General features: G+C 42.9%; 1 long non-coding RNA gene across 3 annotated transcripts in view; it reads right to left on the bottom strand.

Moving 5' to 3' along the window:
* The window catches only part of LOC138990473 (uncharacterized), a 129,548-nt gene that overhangs the window by 96,079 nt on the left and 9,107 nt on the right, over window positions 1-24,362 (bottom strand). For 2 of the 3 annotated variants that reach the window (XR_011466625.1, XR_011466624.1), the window contains exons 2-4: window positions 21,635-21,745; window positions 19,306-19,536; window positions 18,138-18,272 (exon numbers count right to left, since the gene is read on the bottom strand). This is a non-coding gene — a long non-coding RNA (uncharacterized lncRNA). The remainder of the gene's footprint in view (window positions 1-18,137; window positions 18,273-19,305; window positions 19,537-21,634; window positions 21,746-24,362) is intronic. The other variant, XR_011466626.1, reaches the window with a different exon arrangement.

Raw genomic sequence — 24,362 nt, forward strand, 5'->3', positions numbered from 1 at the left:
TTATTTTTATTCAATTTCCTTAAAATTGGAACTGTTCCTAACATTAACACATATTTGGAATTGTCTCTCTCTTTTTTTATTTCTTGGTGGAGGAGACAGGTCCCAGAACTTTGAGGAGGGGGAAAAAAATACTACAGGATATTTGCATTATTCTTTTAGTACCTGGGGGCTGCAAGTTGCATGGAATACAGATGTGGCTGCTGCTGCTGCTGCTGCTAAGTCGCTTCAGTCGTGTCCAGAGCATGACAAACCATAAGGCAACCTCTTCTTGTGACCAGAAAAAGCCTCACAATCCACAAAAGTTTCCCCAGTACCAATGGGATCGTCTTGCATTTCCTTATTTAATGCCAGCAAGCTGTTAATGGCTCAACTCAAGTCTCTCCAGTTATTGTATTTTTGAATACTTCCACGTGAGAACTAGAATGTCTGAGTTGTTAAAAGAAAAAAAAATTTTTTTGGAACAGTGCAAGCACTCAAGACAGCCTCTGATTCCCTAACTGCTTCCTAGAACGAAACCAAAATATAGGCACACACAGACAGAGACATACACACACCTGCTGCCAGGACCTCATGGAAACAGACCTAACCCAGTAACTCGGCCCTCTTCAGGAACCCAGGCTCTCTGATTTAAACAGCTCACCTACATTACTTGAATCCATTGAGCCATAATTCCAGTACATTTGAAATCCTGTCTTTGGAACCTAGCACCATTTTGAATCAGGCCCTTGTACTTAACTGCCTCAGCCCCCTCCTCGGAGAATTGTCTGCGCTTATCACTGCTGGCCTTCATTAGGGAGCCCAAATCACACACCTGGGATTACATTACTGCTGTATATCAACTCCTCAAGACAAACGGTCTCTTTGCCCAAGACAAAGGGCCTCTTTTCAGCAATTGCAGTTAATCAAAACCAAATTGAGCTGCGGGCTTTCCTGCTCTTCAAAACAAAACAAAAACAAAAGCCAGGCCAGACCAGAAATTACTCCTCTCTGTCGCTCCAAATGCATCTCCCATTCCTTCTTTCTCACTCCCTCCCCTTACCCCGGTACCCTCCATACACAAACTGAAAAAGAAGGCCATCAGGCAGACTTTCTGATGAATTCATGAAAACTTCCTTTCTGTCTACTATTATACTTTTTAGAGAAGCTCTACCAAATATATATGGAATACCCCTTCAAGAACATGCAACTCTGTGTCTTCAGAGAACTGCATCAGAAATGAAGTCACCCGAGTCCTTGAAGATACACACAGGCTGACAGCAAGCTGAGCTCTATGAATGGCTGGGAGCAAGTCTAGAGGAAAGCAAGCAGCATGGCAACACTCAGCCTATAAAGTCCGCACCCACAGCAAAGTGCTGGCGCTCAGGCCAACTCAAGAACTCAAGACTGAGGAAACTGAGCTAATGGGCATGTTGACCTCTTGTTTAAAGGGCTGTCACAAAGGTAGCTTGTTAACCCACCAAGAGCCCACTTTCACACTCTCTGGTTTCTAAGTATGGGCAGTAGCATTCGTGTTCTTTTGGAGCACACGGTACACGTGGCTTCTCTCCTTTCCAATCTGGTACCTGGTGGTAACCATTTCCTTTCTCCACAGGTAAGCAGCCACAGGCTGGCTCCTGTAAGGGCTCCTCCCCAACCTTCCTGCCTCTGTCTCCCCCTATTTTATCTCATGCCTAGAAATAAGAGTTAAATTTCCTTAACACATTTTTATTTGTTTGACTGTAGTGGGTCTTTGTTGCTGCACTCGGGTTTTCTCTCTAGTTGTGGCATGCAGGGGCTATTCTCTAGCTGCAGTGCATGACTTCTCATTGCTGTGGCATCTCTTGGGCAGAGCCCGGGCTCTAGGGTGTGGAGTTCAGTAGTTGTAGCACGTGGGCTCAGTAGTTGTGGTTTATGAGCACAAAGGTCAGTAGTTGGGGGACACAGGCTTAGTTGCTCCACAGCAGGTGGGATCTTCCTGGACCAGGGATCAAACCAGTGTCCTTTGAATTGCAAGGCAGATTCTTAACCACTGGACTACCCGGGAAACTCCTTAATACATTTTTCTTTAACCTCTCCTGCCCCAGAATCGACTGCTGGCTCTACATTTATTAATTTTATTAAATTGTATGCATTGTTTTGATTTTACAAAACTGTTTATGGTTTAAAGGGCTGTTCATGTTTTGATTTTACAAAGCTGTTTATGGATTAGAGGGTTATTTATGTTTATGGATTAAAGGGCTACTATGCATTCCTTCCCCATCATGAAACCACCTTCATCTCCAATTACAAACAACAGCTCACTCTCCGTCTCATCCTCTATCAACCACAGCTCCCACAGGTCTGTCTTCAAGTCCAACTGGAGTGCATGGAGATGATGCATCAGAGCTATTGCATTCTGAGATACAGCAACAATAGCACTGACAGAAACCCATTTGCAACTCAGACTCGAAGCAGAAAGTGATTACCCTGCCTCCCTCCCCAAAGCTGTTTAAAACAACCCAGGGTATGATAGTTGGACAAAGAGAACCACAGTGTCCAAAGAGAATAAAGTCCACAAGGAGAACCCAAACAGGTTAATCCACATAGAGAAAAGAAAGAGAGATGTAATGTCAATTTAATGGGTCTAGCCAGCATTTGCAGAATCCAAGAAGACAAGCAAAATCTTCTCTTAAAAAAAAAAAATCAATTCATGAAGATTCATCAGTTAGAGACTACATTGGGAGCAATGACATTAGATTGGTTATTTTCTGTGTTTAGGAACTTGGAAGCCAAAAAGAAAAAAAAGTCACAGCATAGCAGGTGCAGATCAAATTGCTGGAGAAAGAAGATCCTACACAAGAGTCTTTAACCCACCTAGGTGACTGCTGCCACAGGGTCATGAATGAGGAACTAAAGTCTGTTACCATAACCCACCAGATGTTCCTTATAGCTCTGAGGGAGAGATTTGGAAAAATATATCACTGCTTCCCAGGTGGCACTAGTGATAAAGAACTCACATGCCAATGCAGGAGACGTAAGAAAAGCAGGTTCGATCCCTGGTTGGGGAGATTCCCTGGAAAAGGAAATGGCAACCCACTCCAGTATTCTTGCCTGAGAAATCCCATGGACACAGGAGCCTGGTGGGCTACAGTCCATAGGGTCACAAAGAGTTGGACACAACTAAAGTGACTTAGCACATACTCAGTTGTATACAGCTCTCATTTCTTAGCATGAGTTCAGCCATTATTAGTAAATCCTTCTGTTGGGTTTATAAGACACCTGCTCCCCTCCTAGAAGGGCTGGATAGATTCTTATGGGCTCTTCCCTAGAGGCCTCTGATTATTTAACTAGTACATTTCATTTAAAATCACAGATATTTCTCTGAGCCCACCCAATTTATGTCTCCCTCTGCATACAGCAGCTGCCTCCTAAGGAAGGAGATGCGGGTTCAATCCCTGGGTCAGGAAGATCCTCTGGAGAAGAAAATGGCAACCCACTCCAGTATTTTTGCCTGGGAAATCCTACAGAGGACAAAGGAGCCTGGTGGGCCACAGTCCATGGGGTTGCAAACAGTTGGACACAACTGAGTGACTAAACAGCCACTGTATATAGCACTAGTTATATATGTATCTGTATGTTTCTTTTTTAAAATATTTATTTTGACCACAGTGGGTCTTCACTGCTGCATGCGGGCTTTCTCCAGTCGCAGCGTGCAGGCTTCTCGTTGCTATGGCTTCTCTTGTTGTGCAGCACAGGCTCCAGGTGCTCGGGCTTCAGTAGTCCAGCGCGTGGACTCAGTAGTTGTGGCATGTGGGCACACTGCTCCACAGCACGTGGGATCTTCCTAGACCCAGGATTGAAACCATGTCTCCTGCATTGGCAGGTGAATTCTTTACCAATGAGCCAACGGGGAAGCCCTCTGCATATTTCTTAGTGTTTAAATATATTGATGTAATTTGGTCCCATATTCCAAGCAAAAAACTTTACCAGATACTATGGGGACACAGTGTATACACAACACATTATTCTTACCCCAAAGGGCTAACCATCAAGTAAGATGAAAGACACAGTAAGTCAAGAGTTAAATAATGATGAAGCAATTAAACATTAGCTTGGTCCTGGTGTAGCTGCTATGGGAATCAGAGGAAGAAATCCCACTAGGACTGGGTGTTCTTCTGTGGTTTCTTTCCTACATGCAGGAAGTTGTAATAATTTTCTTACTAAGTCTTGCAGGACATTTTGGGTGTAGCCCCTTCACCTACACTCAAAAATGGAAGTTTAGGTGTTGGGCATGAGTTGTGATGCTCCATCCTCCAAACGTGGAGAGGGTGTCGGGGAGAAGGTCATTGACCTCTAGAGACCCAAGAACTAGCACCTTTGCACACATGCATGCTAAGTCGCTTCAGTCGTGTCCGACTCTGTGCGACCCCATAGACGGCAGCCCACCAGGCTCCTCTGACCCTGGGATTCTCCAGGCAAGAACACTGGAGTGGGTTGCCATTTCCTTCTCTAATGCATGCATGCATGCTAAGTCATTTCAGTCATGTCTGACTCTGTGTGACCCTATGGACAGCAGCCCACCAGGCTCCTCCATCCACAGGACTCTCTAGGCAAGAATACTGGAGTGGGTGGCCATTGAGAGGAATTTAAATCAGAACCCTGTAGAATCTCAATCCCCAACCTTTTTTGCATCAGAGGCTGGTTTCATAGAAGACATTTTTCCCACAGATGGGGTAGGGGAATGGTTTTGGGATGATTCAAGTGCATTATATGTTCCATGCACTTTACTTCTATTATTATTACATCAGCTCCACCTCAGATCATTAGGCATTGGATCTGGAGGTTAGGAACCCCTGCTGTAGAACATCCAATCAGAAATTCCATCCAAAGAGGCTAGAAGTAGAGAAAGAGAAGAGATGGAGAGAAAATATAGGTATGAGGGTGGCCACTGGCTAGAATGCAAAGAAGCCAGGATAAGTGAAACCAGAGGATAGGCACAGAGTTTAGGAACATTCCCCATGTCAAAGACAAAAGCTGCAGTAGCTTTTATTAAAAAGAATTGCACCTACGAGTTTTAGTGGGCTGAGTCATCAAAGGGTTCACTGAATGTAGACATCGCCTCCCACCAGGTGTGACCCTTTCCCATCAAGAAGGAGGGATGCACTCTTCCCAGGGTCAACCCTAATGCATCCTAGCACATTTCTAAGGTGAAAGAGGAGTTCCCATGCCTATGTCTCTGACTGATTTTAGTGCCATTGGATGCTCAGAACCTCTTCCAGCACACACTCAGGGATCTCAAGTGGAGAAGGGAGTCTGGGTCTTAGTGATCTAGATGAACATCAACAGAATGCATGGAGGTCTGAAGACCTTGAAGACAGCATCTCCTGTTACTCTGGAGACCCAGAAGTTGCGGTCTTCTAGCAGCTGGCTCGAGCAGAATTACATTGTGTCTGGAGGCCAGCCCAGACTCACAAATCCCCCCCGAGTCTAGCATTAGTTCTAAAACTCCTTATATGTATATGCTGACAGCTTCCTTAATACTGACCAGCTGTTAGGGTAACAGTAGTGCCAGGGATGACAAAGGAGCAGCAGAAGTGGAACACTGATGGATACCAAAGGGAGGATTCTGGCCAGTGAGGCATGGTGAGTCATTACAACTGAATTCTGTTGTGAATACAAAGAGCCCACGTCTTTTTCAGCAAGAGGTGCTACTCTGGAGTTCTCACTTGCATATTAACTGATGCAAGCCATGTGGCTGATGGTCTGTGTAGAGTGGGCAGATGGAACCAGAAGGTCTAGGACAGTCAGCTGTTTGGTCTGACCACAGAATCACCTGGGATATTAACACTACAGATGCTTGGGACCCATCCTTGACCTACGGAATCAGAATATTCAGGGGTAGAGCCTTGGCGCACATGCGTTTTCAAACTCCCCAAGTGATTCTCAGGCATAGCTTGGGTGGAGAACTACTATTCTTGAACAGTGCTCTACAAAATTAGGGTACAAAATGAGGACTGAATTCTGGTATTATGCAGTCAGCTAAACTGTGGAGATATATGGGGCCAGGAAATCCATGATCAAATGTGGTAGGTAGCAGAAGATCTTAACAAAAAGAGTGACAGCTGTTGATCCAGTGGTGAGTAGATAAATATACCTTTACCATGTGGCTAGAAGGCAAGTATTGGGTTAGCCAAAAAGCTCATTTGGCTTATTTCATGACATGTTACAGAAGAACCCAAATGAACTTTTTGGCCAACCCAATACTTAATTCTGTGTGAGATTATCTCCCTTTAGGTGGTACCAGGGAAAGAATAATACATTTTGGTCTGTGCTCAAGCGCTTCCCCAAGAATATTATTTCAATTATCTTTCTTGGAAAAGAAGAGAAAGTTACAGTGGACATGGTTAAAATTAGGTATCAATAATCTTTTGAAATATATCATTAAGCATAAAGAACCTTCTTCTGGTCATCTTGAGCTAGCCAGATACATCTTTTATCCCTAAGTATTTAATTCCCTAAGTTAAATAAGGTGGTACCAACAAGATTTGAATCACTGCTCTTCTGAATGGATTTGACTGAGTAAATAAGTCCATGGCTTATACATACTTGCCATCAGAACAAGAACCAACAGTGGAAACAAAGCTTAACTCTGATAATAATGGGAGGAGAGGGGAAGGAGGAGAAGCAGAACAGCTCTAAGAAATTAAAGCTCTTTGACAAGGGAGATGACTGCAGGGAGGATTAGCTGAGAGTCATCTTCTTCTGAAGAATATCCCCATAGGAAAGAAAAGGAAAAAATGTAATCTCAGTACCCAGTCATGCCAAGGTACAAGGAGATTATTAACCTTTGCCAGCCACCTACATCCCCACCCATGAAAACACCCTCCTTGTGAGCTCTGGTAGAAGAACAGCTCATTGACAGTTTATTGTTGCCACCACATCCTTCTTTGTCAGTAGGTCGAACTGCATTTCAAAGTTCCTGATGTTGACTGCTCAATTTGATCAAGACAAGAACAGGTTCCAATGGTTCAGATTCTAACCAACTCAGTCAATCAATCCATGGACTTGTCCATGAGTTGGCAGCATAATATAATGTCATAACAGATAGAAGGCCACTCAAAAAGGTGGATCACATTTTACATTTTGAATGGGATCAGGGGTCAGCTGGGGTACTGCCATTGCACCGGCAGAGGACATGGGCTCAGCCTCCCTAGGTGGCTGTGTAGGACAATCCTTCATCCATATTTTTTTTTTTCTTTTGCACCGTCCAAATTCCATGACTGCCTCTTCATTTCAGGCAGGGGCCATGATACATAAGCTATCACTGAGAGTTATCTCATCACAAAGTTTTGGGGCTAAAAGGACTCCCTGTGAGGACACTTAGTCAACAGATATTTGGGCTACCAAGTATATCAGAGTTCCCTGGAGAACAGAACCACTAGGATATACTGCGTGTGTGTAGATAGCGTGTACACAGGAGAGTGAGAGCAGTGTAGTGAGATGGAAAGAGATGTATTTTAAGGAATTGGCTCACACAATTATGGAGGTTAGCAAGACCAAAATCTGAAGGGTGGGCTCACAGGCTGGAGACTCAAGAAAAAAATCAGTGTTGCAGTTGAAGTCCAAAAGCTGTCTGCAGGCAGAATTCCCTCTTACATGGGGGAAGTCAATCTTTCATTCTATTCAGGCCTTCATCTGATTAGATAAGGCCCACCCACATGAGGGAGGGCAATCTGTTTTACTCAAAGTCCACCCATTTAAATGTTAATCTCATGCATAAACACCCTCACAGACACACCCAGGTTAATGTTTGACCAAATATCTGGGCACTACAGTCCAGCTAAATGGACACATAAAATGAACCATCACAGTGCCAAATGGGTACCCTAATCAGCCTAGAAGACCATTGCTCCTCAAGCATCAGAGAGTATCAGGTACAAGAAGTCAGTAGCAGGGGTGTCCTTCCCCAGGTTGTAGGGTGGTGGCTAAAAGAACTAGGTATAGATAGACCCCAAATCCTTAAAACACCACCTGGCCAAAATGGGAGTCATTCTCTCTGAAAGTCACAGTGTTAGAAAGAATGAGAGAGACTAACACTGCCATCTGAATAGACTCCTTATTTCTAGCACACATTAGCACAGGGTTCTGAATAAGGATGGAGAGATGTGTCATCTTCTCAATGAGTTGGAGCAAAGCATCATCTCTATTAGAGTGAGGCCAAGAATGGACTCTTGCATACTTCAAACCCCACTCTGCTGGAATACTGGCTTTTCAATGCTTTGAGGGCTATATCCCAGGCTTTTGTTTACCATTTGTTTTCCCAGAAGTCAAATTAAAATCTCTCTGGAAAAACTCTTAAGAGTAACACTGTGGATCATGTCCACCTTTATGAGTTTCACAGGACTACACATGAATAGGAGAGTCTATCCTGTAGAAGATTTTGGTAGAAGACTATTGTGTCTCAATCCAGGGCAGTTAAGGTCACCACTGTCTCTCTACTGAAGTGACCCATCCAAAGCCAGTAACAGGCTTCCCAGGTGGTGCTAGTGGTAAAAAATCTGCCTGCCAATGCAGGAGACATAAGAGATGCAGGTTCAATCCCTGGGTCAGGAAGATCCCCTTGAGGAGCTAATGGCAACCCACTCTAGTATTCTTGCCTGGAGAATCCCATGGACAGAGGAGTCTGGCAGGCTACAGTCCATGGGGTTGCAAAGAGTCAGACACGACCGAAGCAACTTAGCATGCATGCACAAAGCCAGTAAAACCAACAGGAGAGCAGAGAACCCATTATTGCTGCTGCTGGTGAGCCACCATGAGGGGTCTTGTCATACCCTGAAGATTTGGAAGTTCTGAGTTCCAAGTTTGCTTGCACTGACAAACCCAACCAGTGATCTAAAGAACTTACATGATGTGAAGTAAATCAGACCAAGCCTAAGAGAAGTGAGTTGAAGGACAATATAACCGATCCCCCATCTCGCTACCCAGCAGGCTGTAGACCCCTGAGACCAGGGTCTTGGTTTTGTTCTCTGTGGTGTCCCCATAATCTGGCACATAACAACCTCTGCTCAGGAAACTTTTGTAGACTGACTGATTGCTAATTAAATCAAGTCCAAAGCAATCTTTTTGTAAGCATGAACACGTATCATCACAGTGGTCAAAAAGGAGTGGGATTTTTTTTGTAGGAAAATTGGAATGATCTCAGAGTGATACATTTTTGAAATGAATTCATTTATAAAATGGCCACTGTCTCTGCCTGTCTAATTGGCCCTCTGTAAAATGAGACTGGGGAATGGCATATTTACTTAGCACCCATACCACACTTGGGGGCACATGTGATAGTTAAAATTTGGCAGGGTAGTGACACCTAAATTACTCATTCATAACAACCCTTTTCCTTCCTAGCAGAGAGACAGCATCCTAGAGGATTCTACCAGGCTGTTTAATCTGTCTGGATTTTTAACTTGTTGGTGGCAGAGACGGCATCTTATCCCCAAACCTACCCCACTGCTTGACATCTAGAGAGTCGATGCTCAGATGATGACCATCAAATGCTTATATTTTTAATGTTTTTTTGCCCAGTAAGGAGACTGGAGCATGGGGGAATTTCAGGAAGCCTGTGATAATAGAAAGTTGGTAACACAAAGTTGGTGCACAAAGCTGATTACGAGGGAATATCAGAAAGAATTAAAAGGGTTAACAGGATATTGACAAGGATATGTAAGGATGGGCATGATAAAGGACAGAAATGGTAAGGACCTAACAGAAGCAGAAGAGATCAAGAAGAGGTGGCAAGAATACACAGAAGAACTGTACAAAAAAGGTCTTAATGACCTGGATAACCACAGTGGTATGGTCACTCACATAGAGTCAGACATACTGGAGTGTGAAGTCAAGTGGGCCTTAGGAAGCATTACTACAAACAAAGCCAGTGGAAGTGATGCATTCCATCTGAGCTATTTCAAATCCTAAAAGATGATGCTGTCAAAATATTGCACTCAATATTTCAGCAAATTTAGAAAACTCGGTAGTGGACACAGGACTGGAAAGGTCAGTTTTTATTCCAACCCCAAGGAAGGGAAAGTGTTAGCTGCTCAGTCATGTCCGACTCTTTGCGACCCTGTGGAATGTCCATGGAATTCTCCAGGTACGAATACTGGAGTGGGTTGCCCTTCGCTCCTGACCTAGTGATCGAACCCACGTCTCTTTCATCTCCTGCATTGGCAGGCATATTCTTTACTGCTGTGCTACTTTACTGCTTTGAAAGCCCTGGCCCCAAAGAAGGGCGATGCCAAAGAATGTTCAAACTACCATACAACTGTGCTTATTTCACATGATAGCAGGATAATGTTCAAAATCCTTCCAGCTAGGCCTCAGCAGTACATGAACAGATAACTTTCAGATATGCAAGTTGGATTTAGAAAGGGCAGAGGAACCAGAGATCAAATTGCCAACATCCATTGGATCACAGAACAAGCAAGGAAATTCCAAAAAAATCTATTTCTACTTTATGGACTATGCTAAAGCCTTTGACTGTGTGGATCACAGAAAACTGTGAACAGTTCTTAAAGAGATGGGAATACCAGGCCATCTTACCTGCCTCCTGAGAAATCTGTATGCAGGTCAAGAAGCAGAAGTTAGAACAATGGACTGGTTCAAAATTGGGAAAGGAATACGTCAAGGCTGTATATCATCACCTTACTTAATTTAACTTATATACAGAGTAAAAAGTGTGAAAGTCACTCAGTCGTGTTTGACTCTTTGCAACCCCGTGAACTATACAGTCCATGGAATTCTCCAGGCCAGAATACTGGAGTGGGTAGCTGTTCCTTTCTCCATGGGATCTTCCCAACCCAGGGATCAAAACCAGGTCTCCCACATTGCAGGAGGATTCTTTATCAGCTGAGCCACCAGGGAAGCCCTATGTGCAGAGTACATCATGCAAAATTCTGGGCTTGATGAAACACAAGCTGGAATCAAAACTACTGGGAGAAATATCAGCAACCTCAGATATGCAGATGATATCATTCCAATGGCAGAAGGCAAAGAGTAACTAAAAAGCCTCTTGATGAAGGTGAAAGAGGAAAGTGAAAAAGCTGGCCTGAAGCTCAATATTCCAAAAACAAAGATCATGGTATCCAGTCCCATCACTTCATAGCAAACAGATGTGGGAAAAATGGAAACAGTGACAGACATTTTTAGGCTCCAAAATCACTGTGGATGGTGACTGAAGACATGTAATTAAAAGATGCTTGCTCCTTGGAAGAAAAGCTATGACAAACCTAGACAGTGTACTAAAAGAGCTTAGACATCACTTTGCCAACAAAGGTGTGTATAGTCAAAGCTATGATTTTTCCCAGTAGTCATGTATGGATATGAGAGTTGGACTGTAAGGAAAACTGAGCAGCTAAGAACTGATGCTTTCAAATTGTGCTGCTGGAGAAGACCCTTGAGATTCCCTTGGAGTGGAAGGAGATCAAACTAGTCAATCCTAAAGGAAATCAACCCTGAATAATCATTGGAAGGACTGATGCTGAAGTTGAAGCTCCAATACTTTGGTCACCTGAGGCAAAGAGCAGGCTCATTGGAAAAGACCGTGATGCTGGGAAAGATTAAAGGCAAAAGGAGAAGGGGGCAGCAGAGGATGAAATGGTTGGATAGCATCACCAACACAATGGACACGAGTTTGCAGAAACTCCAGGATTTAGGGAAGTACAGGGAAGCCTGGCATGCTGCAGTCCATGGGGTCACACAGAGTTGGCCACACAACTTAGCGACTGAACGACAACAGGATATTGACAAATAGAGCAACACCCAAGGAGAATAACTAGAACATTAAGTAGGTGCCGGTGGTTCCCTGGCAGTCCAGTGGTTAGGACTCTGAATTTTCACTGCTGAGGGCCCAGGTTTGATCTCTACTTGACAAACAAAGATCCCACAACCCACATGGCAAAATAAATAAGCTAATGCATCTCACAACTCAAACAATTCCACAAGGACTTTGTCTTGAGGCAATTCTCATAGTTTGGGATGTGAAAAAGTACTTTATATACATTTCTCGTTAAAAACAAACAAACATGTAAAGATAGGTAACCAGGCCATGAATAAGTCTTTATACTACCAGGATGTTGAATAGATTCTGATTTATATGAAAGGATATAGAGTAAGAGGTTAGGTCTTACAGAGCTTCAAAGAATATGGAAGGTAGAATTCCCAGTTTTAAAGAGCTTACATATTATACTTTTTTTTTTTTTTGCCTGTTGAGGCACTTTATTTGCACAGATGTTTTACATCCTTAGCAAAAGAATCACAGGATTTTCCCCCCTGTGTGTTTTTGTGTTGCTTCTTCATGGTCCATGATGCAAGCCGAGGCCATCAGTACAATGAAACCAGACTGATACGACAGGATCAGGTCATTCTGCCCTTTTTCTAGATCTCTGAGATGCACATCAAATCTGGGGCTGATGCACATAAAATTTGGGCACGCCACACTTGCTTCACCTGCCTGTAAGGTTCCCAGCAATTTTCACAACTCTGTGATCATCAGTGATTTCACACTCGCCAAGGCAACCATGCTTCACCATCAATAACTAGAAACCAGATGATGACAGGACAGCCTAATAAGAACCTGGGGTTTGCCTCTCTTGCTGGCACTGTTGATACTGTTGAGAGCATCAGCCAGACCTTCCTGCGCACCATGATGGCCATATGGAAAGATGGCGGAAAGCTACACTTTTTCCTTAACAATAACCTGGACCAAGTGTTATAGCAAGAAATAAAAATAATCAGGGATTATTATCTGCTCAGATAACTGATATGTATAATTATATATATAATCTTTAAATATCTAAAATATCATGTTATATACAAATATATATTACAAACATTATTCTCTTTCATAAATCAAGTCATAGGTTAAAACCCCACAGGTAAACAACAAGGTCCTACAATATAGCACAGGAACTATATTCAATATCTGGTGATAAACCATATGGAAAAGAACATGAAAAAGAATGTGTGTGTGTGTGTGTGTGTGTGTATATATATATATATATATAACTGAACCACTTCTCTGTGCAGCAGAAATGAACACAACACTGTAAATCAATACTTGAATAAAATAAATTTTTAAAATAAAAATTCAAACTTAAATCAACCTTGAATATTTACTGGAAGGGCTGAAGCTGAAGCTCCAATACTTTGGCCACCTGAGGCAAAGAGCCGACTCATTGGAAAAGACCCTGATGCTGGGAGGGACTGGGGGCAAGAGGAGAAGGGAACAACAGAGGATAATATGGTTGGATGGCATCACTGACTCAATGGATGCGAGTTTGAGCAAGATCTGGGAGATGGTGAAGGACAGGGAAGCCTGGCATTCTGCAGTCCATGGAGTTGCAAAGAGTTGGACATGACTGAGTGACTGAACAACAACAAAAACCCACAAATATACTGTCATCTTATAATAGGAATGGAGGGATTTACTACTTTCAAATGAGTAAGCCTTAAAGTTTTCATCATATTGAATGCTGCCGAAAAATCTCCAGCTCCTCTCAGAACCCACTCATCCCATTATAACTATAAAGTGGACCCATTATTAATGACTGTATTTTCATTCTTGCAGGGCAATGAATCTCAACGATTGAGGTGCATGAATACTTCAAGGAGCTCATGAAAAGTGTGGACTTTTCTCCCAAGAAAAATGCTTTATATTTTACTTCATTGTAGATGATTTTTGTTTGCAAAGATCCACTACTTCAAAGGTGTATAGCTGTGTTTTTCATGTAAAAATTAATGTATGCTGCTGCTACTGCTAAGTCGCTTCAGTCATGTCAGATTCTGTGCGACCCCATAGATGGCAGCCCACCAGGCTCCCCCATCCCTGGGATTCTCCAGGCAAGAATACTGGAGTAGGTTGCCATTTCCTTCTCCACTGCATGAAAGTGAAAAATGAAAGTGAAGTCGTTCAGTTGTGTCCGACTCTTAGCAACCCCATGGACTGCAGCCTACCAGGCTCCTCCGTCCATGGGATTTTCCAGGCAAGAGTACTGGAGTGGGGTGCCATTGCCTTCTCCAATTAATGCATACTTCCTGAAATAAGGAATAAGTGCGTCCCTGGTGGCTCAGATGGTAAAGCATCTGCCCACAGTGTGGGAGACCGGGTTCGATCCCTGGGTTGGGAAGATGCCCTGGAGAAGGAAATGGCAACCCACTCCAGTACCCTTGCCTGGAAAATTCCATAGACTGAAGAGCCTGGTAGGCTACAGTCCATGGGTTCGCAAAGAGCCAGACACGACTGAACGACTTCACTTTCACTTTCACAAAATAAAAATTGAACTAAACTAAAATTCACAAATAATAAAGAAAATCTTACCTCTGCTCATGTTTCAGCAAGCAGCTGAACTTTGTTTGGCCTTGAATAAGAAGATGAAATTATAACGAGGTCCTGGTTACAGTGATGTTCATGTCGAGGTAATGTTTGACATCTACTCAATTTTGACTTTTCTTTCTGATGGCCGTAATGGCAGAAAATCCCAATACACAAAAATCTGATGAGGTGTTCAAAGTCAGAGTTCCATAGTTCATTTTGAGAAAGGCCTGGGACCTGGGATCCTTTACTGCTGTGCTGCAATGCTTGTACCTGGACAAACATCTCCTCAAGCAACAAAATGCTAAGAAACCATAAGGGACTAAAAATAACTATGTGTATGCACAGCTGGGGCAAATTCTGGACAAAAGATACACAGGGACAAAAAAAAAAACCCAACTGCTAGACTGCGCATGCCCCCTTCACACAATAGCACCAAAGCGGTGGGCAAATCACCAAAATCACCCCTCCAGCCTGACCTCTGGACACACTGCTACCCTCACCTCATGTAAGAAATCAGCTCACCTCTCCTTGGGGAGTGAGCAAAGGAACTTGTTTTTTGTTCTGCCTCCCCCACTGCTGCAGCAGGGACCCCAATAAAGCCTTGCCTGAATTTTTTGTCTGGCCTTTTCTGTTGATAAAGGAGGCAAGAATCCTGGTCAGTAACAACTGTGTTAGAAGAGCCCAGGCTTATATCAATTCCTGAGATTCCAGGAAACCCCAATTCTCTGAATTGAATTAATGCCCCATCATCTCCTTTGTCTTGGAGAAGGCAATGGCACCCCACTCCAGTACTCTTTCCTGGAAAATCCCATGGACGGAGGAGCCTGGTAGGTGGCAGTCCACGGGGTCGCTAGGAGTCGGACACAACTGCACGACTTCACTTTGACTTTTCACTTTCATGCATTGGAGGAGGAAATGGCAACCCACTCCAGTGTTCTTGCCTGGAGAATCCCATGGACAGAGGAGCCTGGTGGGCTGCCATCTATGGGGTCGCACAGAGTTGGACACGACTGAAGTGACTTAGCAGCAGCATCTCCTTTGTCTATGAGGTGACCTTAGGAAAATCTGCATCCTTGTTATTATCCTCAATGATTTTTTTTTTTTTAAGGAGACATATCGTAAGCAGAGACCCTAAGGCTTAGGAGCATCTGGATTTCTCATCCCCTGGTTCTCTACCCGCCTTGTTCACAGTCCCTCAATCCTACTGGCTTGCATACTTGAAAGTGAAAAAAGTGACAGTCGCTCTGTCATGTCTGATTCTTTGTGACCCCATGCACTATAGCCCACCAGGTTCCTCTGTCCATGGGATTTCCCAGGCAAGAATACTGGAGTGGGTAGCCATTTCATTCTCCCAGGGATCTTCCCAACCCAGGGATCAAACCCTGCATTGGCAGGCCGATTCTTTACCACTGAGCCACCAGTGAGTCCTTGTCTATTCCCACCCATCAACAACCTTCTCCACACAACTGTGTCCTACGCAACAGCCAAAGAAGATCCCAAACCTACTGCAGCCAAACAGAAGGATAACAACCCGAGTGTGGTCTGAACCATTTTCCGCCAGAAGCACTGTTAACAGCGTGGTTGGGTTTTGTAATAAATGGTTCCCTTATGAGGCCATTATGAGCACACCAGGTGGGCTGGCCTTTCGCTAATTCCATTTGTTCCTATGAAAGAACACGTTCCAAGCTCCACACAACCCATAAACACTGGCTTTGGTAGCACCATGTGTTCAGAGCTCAGGCATTGCTTGCAGAGGAAGCCACACTTGAACTTGACAAAAGTTTCACCCTCTTTAGTTTTAAGAGAACAGGGCAGAGATCCAGGTATATTTTACTCCTATGGGACTAAATACATGATTTACGCCTATCCACAGCCCAATTGTCAGATACAGATGTTAACATCTTTTAAAGTTTAAAATTAAAAATGGAAGGTAAAAGGAATTCACACTCTGGAAGTGCACTTAAGCCCTTCAAATATTTTATCAAAATCTGCAGGAGAAATTTTACTGATCACAAAGAAATCTTAGCAGTAAGTTTCCATTGCTGACAGGGTACTCTATCCAATACTCTGTAATGACCTATATGGGAGTAGAATCTAAAAAAGGGTGGATGTATGTATACGTACAGCTGATTCACTTGGCCACACAGCAGAAACAAATGCAACACTGTAAATCAACTACGCTCGGTCACGTCTGACTCTTTGTGACCCTGTGGACTAGAGCCCACCAGGCTCCTGTTTTAGGATTATCCCCATGAGAGTAATGGGGTGGGTTGCCGTTTCCTCCTCCAGGGGATCTTCCTGACCCAGGGATTGAACCTGTGTCTTCTGCATCTCCTGGATTGCAGGTGGATTATTTACCACTGAACCACCAGTGGTAAAGGAAGCCTGTAATATCAACTCTACACCAATAAAAATTCATTTTAAAAAAGGAAGATAAGGGCTTCCCTGGTGACTCACTGGTGAAGAATTCACCTGTCAATGCAGGGACATGGGTTCAATCCCCAGTGCCGGGAAGACCCCACATGCCGTGGAGCAGCTAAGCCTGTGTGCTAGAAATATTAAGCCTGTGGGCCAGAGTCTGGGAACTGCATCTACTGAAGCCTGAGTTGCCCTAGAGCCCATGGTCCACAACAGAGAAGCCACCACAATGAAAAGCCAGTCACCACCGCTAGAGAGTAGTCCCCGCTTGCTGAGACTAGATAAAAGCACACGGCAATGAAGACCCAGCACAGCCAAAAATTAGTTAATAACTAAATAAGGAAGGCAAAAGCTTCTAACCATCTGTTTGTTCACTGCCAGCCAGACCTCTATTTCCTCAACATTTTAAGAGCAGACTGGAGAGCTGCCATATTCACTGTGTTATCCTACAGGGCCCTCCTGGGCCAACCAACCTAACAGGGAAGCTGAAAACATCGTGATTTGTCTCAGATTAGAGACAACTGCCATCTCTCCAGATTGCCATCTCCCCAATGTGGTCAAAGTTGAGCCTTGCTATGTAACAACTGATTCCTGATTAGCTTTGGCCTTGTGTCCTCAGAGGCTAAAACCTCCACAGAACATTAAGTTGGACACAGAGAGAATGTCCTTGGAAGGGCAGGTACACAGTCAGCCAGAATGCAACTTCCTGTCCACCTTCAGCTCCTAATGCACAGCTAGCATCTCCACGCTCAGCGGCTAGTTAATGAGAACGAAGCCGCTGTTTGAAATCTGTCTAATGCGTGATTAATTGAAGACACACAAGCTGACGTGTTGCCTCTGGCATTATTACAATGTAGTGGTGTTTTCTGGTCTCACCAATGGCACAAATCTTCATCACAGCAAGCTTTCTGTGTTTGGGGTGGCAAATCTCCAGAACAGTGTTGTTTGGCAAAAACAGGCGTGTTTTTAGCAACAAAATCCAAGACAATTGTGTACTACAATGTGAACCCAGCTGAGTGGGGGCCAATTAACTGAGCATCTGGTACATCTGGGCCCAAGTTATTAACCACAGTCTTGATTACCTTCACGTGTAAAACAAACGAATCTACCACGGTCTAGGTGTATTTTACTTTTTTTTTTTCACTTAAGTCAGAGATTCAAATTTGTCTGCAAATGTTCTCTGGACATTGGAATGTTCTCTGGATAATTCCGTGGGAGCTTTGTTTGTTTCTTTTAGTTTCTTGTGAAGGTTTTTTTTTTAATCTACTTAAATATTTAGGCTTATATCCCTAATAAAAGCAATTATTTGTGTCGGATAGCACGTTTTTGAATGAAACAAAAAGAACCTCCAAGTCAAAGTGACTTCAACATGAAAGAGTATTTAGGGGTCGCTCACCTGAAATGTCAATGAGTGAGGACGACGTCAGATGCGGTACGGTCAGAAATTGAGCTCCATGAATCCGAGCTTTCAGTTCCTCCTCCAGAATGGGGGCCAACAAAAACTGGAGTTAGATACCACCTCCTTCCCACCCTGGAGGAGAAAGCAAGTGTCTCACGTCGCGTCTATAGTTCTATAAACCAGTCACGTCAGCTATTAGAATGATAGGCACTGATTGGCTTATGCCCGAGGTACAAGCTCCTTCCCAACCTATCATGTGGCCAGAAAGATGCAAGAGGGCTGTTAAATTATGCCAATCTATCCGTGGAATTCCTGCTGGGTTCATCAAACCTGAAACACCTGAATATCCTGCAGAGGGGCGGAGGGAGGGGTGGGGTGGGGTGATGGGGAGGTTCACTATAGAAATAGGAAAGAGAGGTAGCGCATGCTACAAAAGCAACTATTGAATGCGAACGGCACCATTTTCTTAAAAAAAAAAAAAAGCCACTTTTTCTTTTTATAATTGTCATTAGACATTACAGATATTTTTTAGAAGCAGCATACTTTTAAGAGTGGAAAGAGCAAGACAGCAATCAGACAGTATCTATGCAAAAGAACAATTTTATGGATATTATCATGGTTAGGAATCCAAGTGTTCTGGAATCTGAGACCTTTGATTTAAGTTGTATCTCCAGGGACTACCCTGGTGGCTCAGTGGTGGAGAGTCTGCCTGCCAGAGCAGGAGACACAGATTCGATCCTTGGTCCTGGAGGATCTTACATGCCCAAGGGCAACTGAGCCTGTGCGCTAGAGCCCGGGAGCCACAACTACTGAAGCCTACGCACCCTAGAGCCCATGCTGCACAGCAGGAGAAGCCACTGCGATGAGAAGCGCCCCCTCACTGCAGCTAGAGAAAACCTCGTGCAGCAGCGAAGACCCAGCACAGCCAAAAATAAATAGATAAATAAAATCAGTAAAAGAAAATAATTGTATCTCCATCACTAACTAGCTGCCTGATGTTGGGTAAGTCATTTGGCGTCTATGTCTCATAAATGAGAATAACAATTAGCATCTCCATCATCAGGACTAATGAAAACATTCATTCAAGTAACTCTTCTAGCAGTAATAAGTGTGCCATGATGCTATCCATCTTTCAGAATGTGGCTTCTATGGGCAGGGACCTCACCTGCCTTATTTACTGCTGTCCTCAGTGACTGGTGCTCAATAAATACTTGCAAATGAATCTCCTTTGCTCTCTCAACACCAGAATAAAGAAGAGGAAAGAGTTAAAGAAATTAGGGGCCAGTACAGCTGGAGCCAGTTCTTGGTTGGCGGCCAGCATGAAAATCCAGGAGGAATGGGGTTTGGAGCTGTAGATCCACTTTGACTGCTGTTGGAACCATGCAGCTGACAGGGTCTGGAAGAGAAGAGAGTGAAGTGTTTGCTAAATCCCACAGCACAGGCTCTTTTTTTTTTTTTCTTTTTGAGCCTGAGAAGCAAAAGGCGAAACTGGATCATCTGGTTCAGTAACATAATCTTAAAATAAAAAGAAAAATCTGGGAGTTTCTCTGTGGGAAAAAAAGAACAAGAGGATTCAAAGGAAAAAAAAGACAATAGAGGATTCAATCCCAACCATCTAAAAGCAAATATTGTTTTCTGGGATTTTCAGAGGTCATCTACAGAAAGAGAAAAAAATTACAAGAGGAGGAATAAAACTGTGGAGATGTTTCAGATATGGGGACTCACATGCCTCTTTAAAGTATACCTACAGGAATTACTTACTCATACAGATAAACATGCTCAATCTTATACTGGTCCTCCCCTGCCTCATCTGCTGGACTCCTGCCAAGATGTGGCAGAATATTGACTGCAAAAATGGGTCCTGTTTTGTGAGAAGAAACAAAACTAAGCTAAACTCTGTTCCCAAGATAAGTGAATACTCACTTTGGAATATTCAGAGAAACAATATAAGACAGAAGTCATGTGGAAGATATAACAAAAACACCGTTTTGCATATTTGTTTAAAATAGACTTTTAAAAATATGTATTTATTTGGCTATGCCAAGTCTTAGTTGTGGCAGGTGGGATCTAGTTGCCTGACCAGGGATTAAACCTGGGCCCCCCGCTTGGGGAGCACAGAGTCTTAGCCACTGGACCACCAGGGAATTCCTTTAAATAGACTTTTCATTTAGAATAGTTGTATATTTACAGAAAGCTTACCAAAATACATAGATATCTAAGCAGTTGCCGTATATATCCTGTACCTAGTATCCCCTGCTACGATCAAACATGAGTTTGATACATTTGTCAGGACCAATGAACCAATGTTGACAGTTAGTAACTGAAGCTCATACCTTATTCAGATGTCTTCAGTTTTTACCTAGTCCTTTGTCTGCTACAAGATTCCATCCAGAGGGCCACATCACATTTAGTCATCAAATCTGCTTAGGATCCATTAAACTGTGACAGTTTTAGACTTTCCTTCATTTGGGTCACCTTGACACTTAGGAGAAATCTGGGCAGGTATTTTGTAAACTGTCCCTCAATTTGGGTTTGTCTGATGTTTTTCTTTTGACGTGACAGGAATTTTAGTTTGGAGGAGGAAGACAAGTGTCCTTCTTACCAGATCATATTAAGGGTACGTTATCAGCTTCCCTTACCACTGATGACGTCAGTCTTCTGTACTGTTACGCCCTTTCCATACGATGCCTTTGGAAGAAAGTCATCGAACCCAGTGTAGAGAGCTATGTTCTACCTCCTCAAGGGGACAGTGTCCACATACATTTTTTTTAAAGTTTCTAATGTATAGGTATTTGTCTCTTCTTTCCACTTATTTATTTGCTCAATCATTTATATTGGTATGGACTTGTATTAGTTTACTAGCACTGCCATAACAGTGACTGGCAGCTTAAAAAATAGAAATTAATTTTCTCACCATCCTGATGGCTGGAAGTCTAAGATCAGTAGGGTTGATTCCTAATGAGACCTCTCTCCTTGGTTTGCAGATGGCTGCCTTCTCACTGCATGCTCATGGCGCACGTTCTGAGGGAGAAAGATTTCTGGTATCTCCTCCTCTTAAAAGGGCACTAGTCCTTTTGGAATAGGGCCCCATCTTTATGATCTCATTTAGGCTTATTTACTTCCTTAAAGGCCCTATTTCCAAATATAGTGTCATTGGGGATTAGGGCTTCAGCAAATAATTTTTCTTTGGGTGGGCGGGACACAATTCAGGCCCCATACCTCAGGGCTCATAATGATTTACTTTACACCTCAAGTTATAATCCAATACTATATTACTTATTTTGCTTTTCAAGTAGCCTTTGGGAGCTCTTTCAGTTGATTCTTGCCTCCCCTTGATAAACTCCATCAGTTTGGTTTTTGAGTACTTCCTTATTTTCTTGCTACAAGATACCCCAGGTTAATCTTGTCTATTACCTGCTCCCAGGATTAGCTGTTTCTCCAAAGACCCTAGTTCCTTCTACTGGAGAATGGTATTAGAAACCCACATCCGGTACCTGGGTTTGCTTGTTGCTACTGGGTATTGTTGCCTTTGGGCCCTCTCACTTCTTTCAGTGCTTCCTTGTATTGACTTTTCAAATAATCTGATATAGTGTCTTGTCCCAAACCTAGAAAAGGGAAATAGATTGATAGAAAAAGTAAGTTCTGAGGAATCAGACATCCTGTGATTGACCCTGTTTTCACCACATACCTCCTGCAAGTAAATTCTTGCAAGTTACTTAACCCCATCAAATTTAGGTTTCCTTATTTTTATTTATTCACTTTCTTAAATATGTATTTATTTATTTGGCTGAGCTGGGTCTTAGTTGAGGTATATGGGATTGTTAGCTATAGCATGTGGGATCTAATTCCCTGATCAGGGATTGAACTCAGGCACCCTGCATTGGGAACATGGAGTTTTAGTCACTGACCACCAGGGAAGTCCCTAGGTTTCCTTATTTTTAAAAGGGTATATTTAAAAATATGGTAAGGGAGATCCCTGGTGCCTAGGATTCCAGGCTTTCACTGCCTTGGCCTGGGTTCAATCCCTTATCAGGGAACTGAGATCCCACAAACCATGGGACCAAAATCATTAAATAATAATAATATGTTAAAAGAGATTATGTACATAAAAGGCAAAACAAAACATAAAGCTCATGACCAATAAATATTAATAATCCCTTAGCATAAATAGGCTACCTATTATGTCTGCAATTTGGACTTCTGAGCAAGAGATAATTGCTTTGCACAATATTTTTCTCCACGTCCAAAATCCAATGCAAGAATCAGCTGACTTATTAAGATTCTCTCCTGTATTTCAAACTTGTTGTTCTTCAGTCACTAAGTTGTGTCCAACTCTTTGTAACCCCATGAAGTGCAGCATGCCAGGCTTTCCTGTCCTTCACTATCTCCCAGAGTTTCCTCAAACTCACGTCCATTAGATCAGATGCCATGCAACCATCTGTCTGTCACTTCCTTCTCCTCTTGCCCTCAATCTTTCCCAGCATCAGGGTCCTTTCCAATGAGTTAGTTCTTTGCATCAGGTGGCTAAAGTACTGGAGCTTCAGCTTCAGCATCAGTGCTTCCAATGAATATTCAGGGTTGATCTCCTTTAGGATGGACTGGTTGGATCTCCTTGCTGTCCAAGGGACTCTCAAGAGTCTTCTCCAACACCACAGATCAAAAGCATCAGTTCTTCAGCACTCAGCCTTCTTTATGGTCCATTAACCCATTTAGTCCTCACAAATCTATATGATTTGCTGTTTGTATCTTCATTTTACAGTTGGGGAAACCCAGGCACAAAGATGGTAAGTAACTTGCCCACATACAGGTAAATGGCAAAGCTGAGCTATGGACCCGATATCTGGCTCCAGAATTCATATTCTTATTACCTACTCTTTCTACATATATAAGCAGCACTGGTTTCTAAACAGAATCACAGTGTGACTGAGCTGACAGCAATGATTGGAGTTCAAGAGAGAAATGTTAACTGTGTTTAAAGCTAATCTCTCTTCTCCCAAGAATGAGATGCAACTGGATAAGGCCACACTGTAACTAAAGGCTAAATAGCAATCTTAATATCACTATGAAAAGAACTAAATTTTAGAGCCTTTCTCTCCCTGGGATTACCATTATTTACAGGATTTGGTATGAAAATATGTAGTGGCACAACTTTTTCAAGGATTTCATAGGAAATCACTCTAACATGTATTTTGAACAAGTCCTCCTTGCAAACCAGTAGAAAAATGGCTAAGCTTAATCCATTTGGTTTAGTTTTCTCCTTCCAGAAATGCTGCTTGGCATCTTTCTTTTTAACTTTATGAGAGTGTTTTAGCTTTCATCTTCTGGTTTTAATTTAACTTGTCATATTTCTATTTTTTTGTGCATGTGCCCAGAGGGCTTTGGGAAAAGGACACATTTTTTAATAAGTCGAAACAATAAAAGCCAGAAAGGTCAACTTTAGTCAGTTAGTCACGTTTCAAGCCATCTAAGCAGAAGACAAGAAATTCACTTCCAACCTTCAGATTGTTCTCTCAAAGACTGCTAGCCCTGGAAACAGACTAGGGCACTGCTGCACAGAGAGACTGTAAGTGGTCAAGGCCATGCGCACAGATGACTTACTGTCATGGTACGCAGGAGGCTTCCTTACGTAAGTTACACAGATGACAAAAGGCACAGATACCACAGGAGGCTTGTTTTACATGGGCACTAAAAGTCTTAACTTGATTCCATATCTTAGTTACAATCTGCTAAGATTGACGTTCTCTAAGTCAGGGACACTAAAGGACACCAAGCCATAAGGTCCCTTGTTTTCCAGATCTGGGTGCGCAGTGTAGCAACCACATCTGTTTTAAAAAGTTGTATCATGAATAGTCCATTATTCTTTGGTGGATCATGTGGCTGTGTTCTTATTTGAAGGAAAATGATCTCCTAAAAGCTTCCCTACACCCATTCTTCTCTAACCACACCCTATTAGTTCTGCTCCTGGCACTGTTCTAGTTAACTATATTCTCATCAGGTTGGCATCTCCTCACGAGAACACAAGCTCCAGGAAGGGAAGAACTATATCTCTTAAATTCACAATTATATCTCCAGGGCTGGCACTGTAAATAAGACACAGTTGGTGTTCACATCTGTTGATGGGATAAAAATAAGGAATAAGCAAATAACAAAGTTAGGTAGGGCCAATGAAATTGAGTAGAATATAGTCCTTGCTTGAGTGATATTGAAATCTGATTTGGATTT

Source organism: Bos mutus, chromosome 13, assembly GCF_027580195.1.
Source record: "Bos mutus isolate GX-2022 chromosome 13, NWIPB_WYAK_1.1, whole genome shotgun sequence".
NCBI lineage: Eukaryota > Metazoa > Chordata > Mammalia > Artiodactyla > Bovidae > Bos > Bos mutus.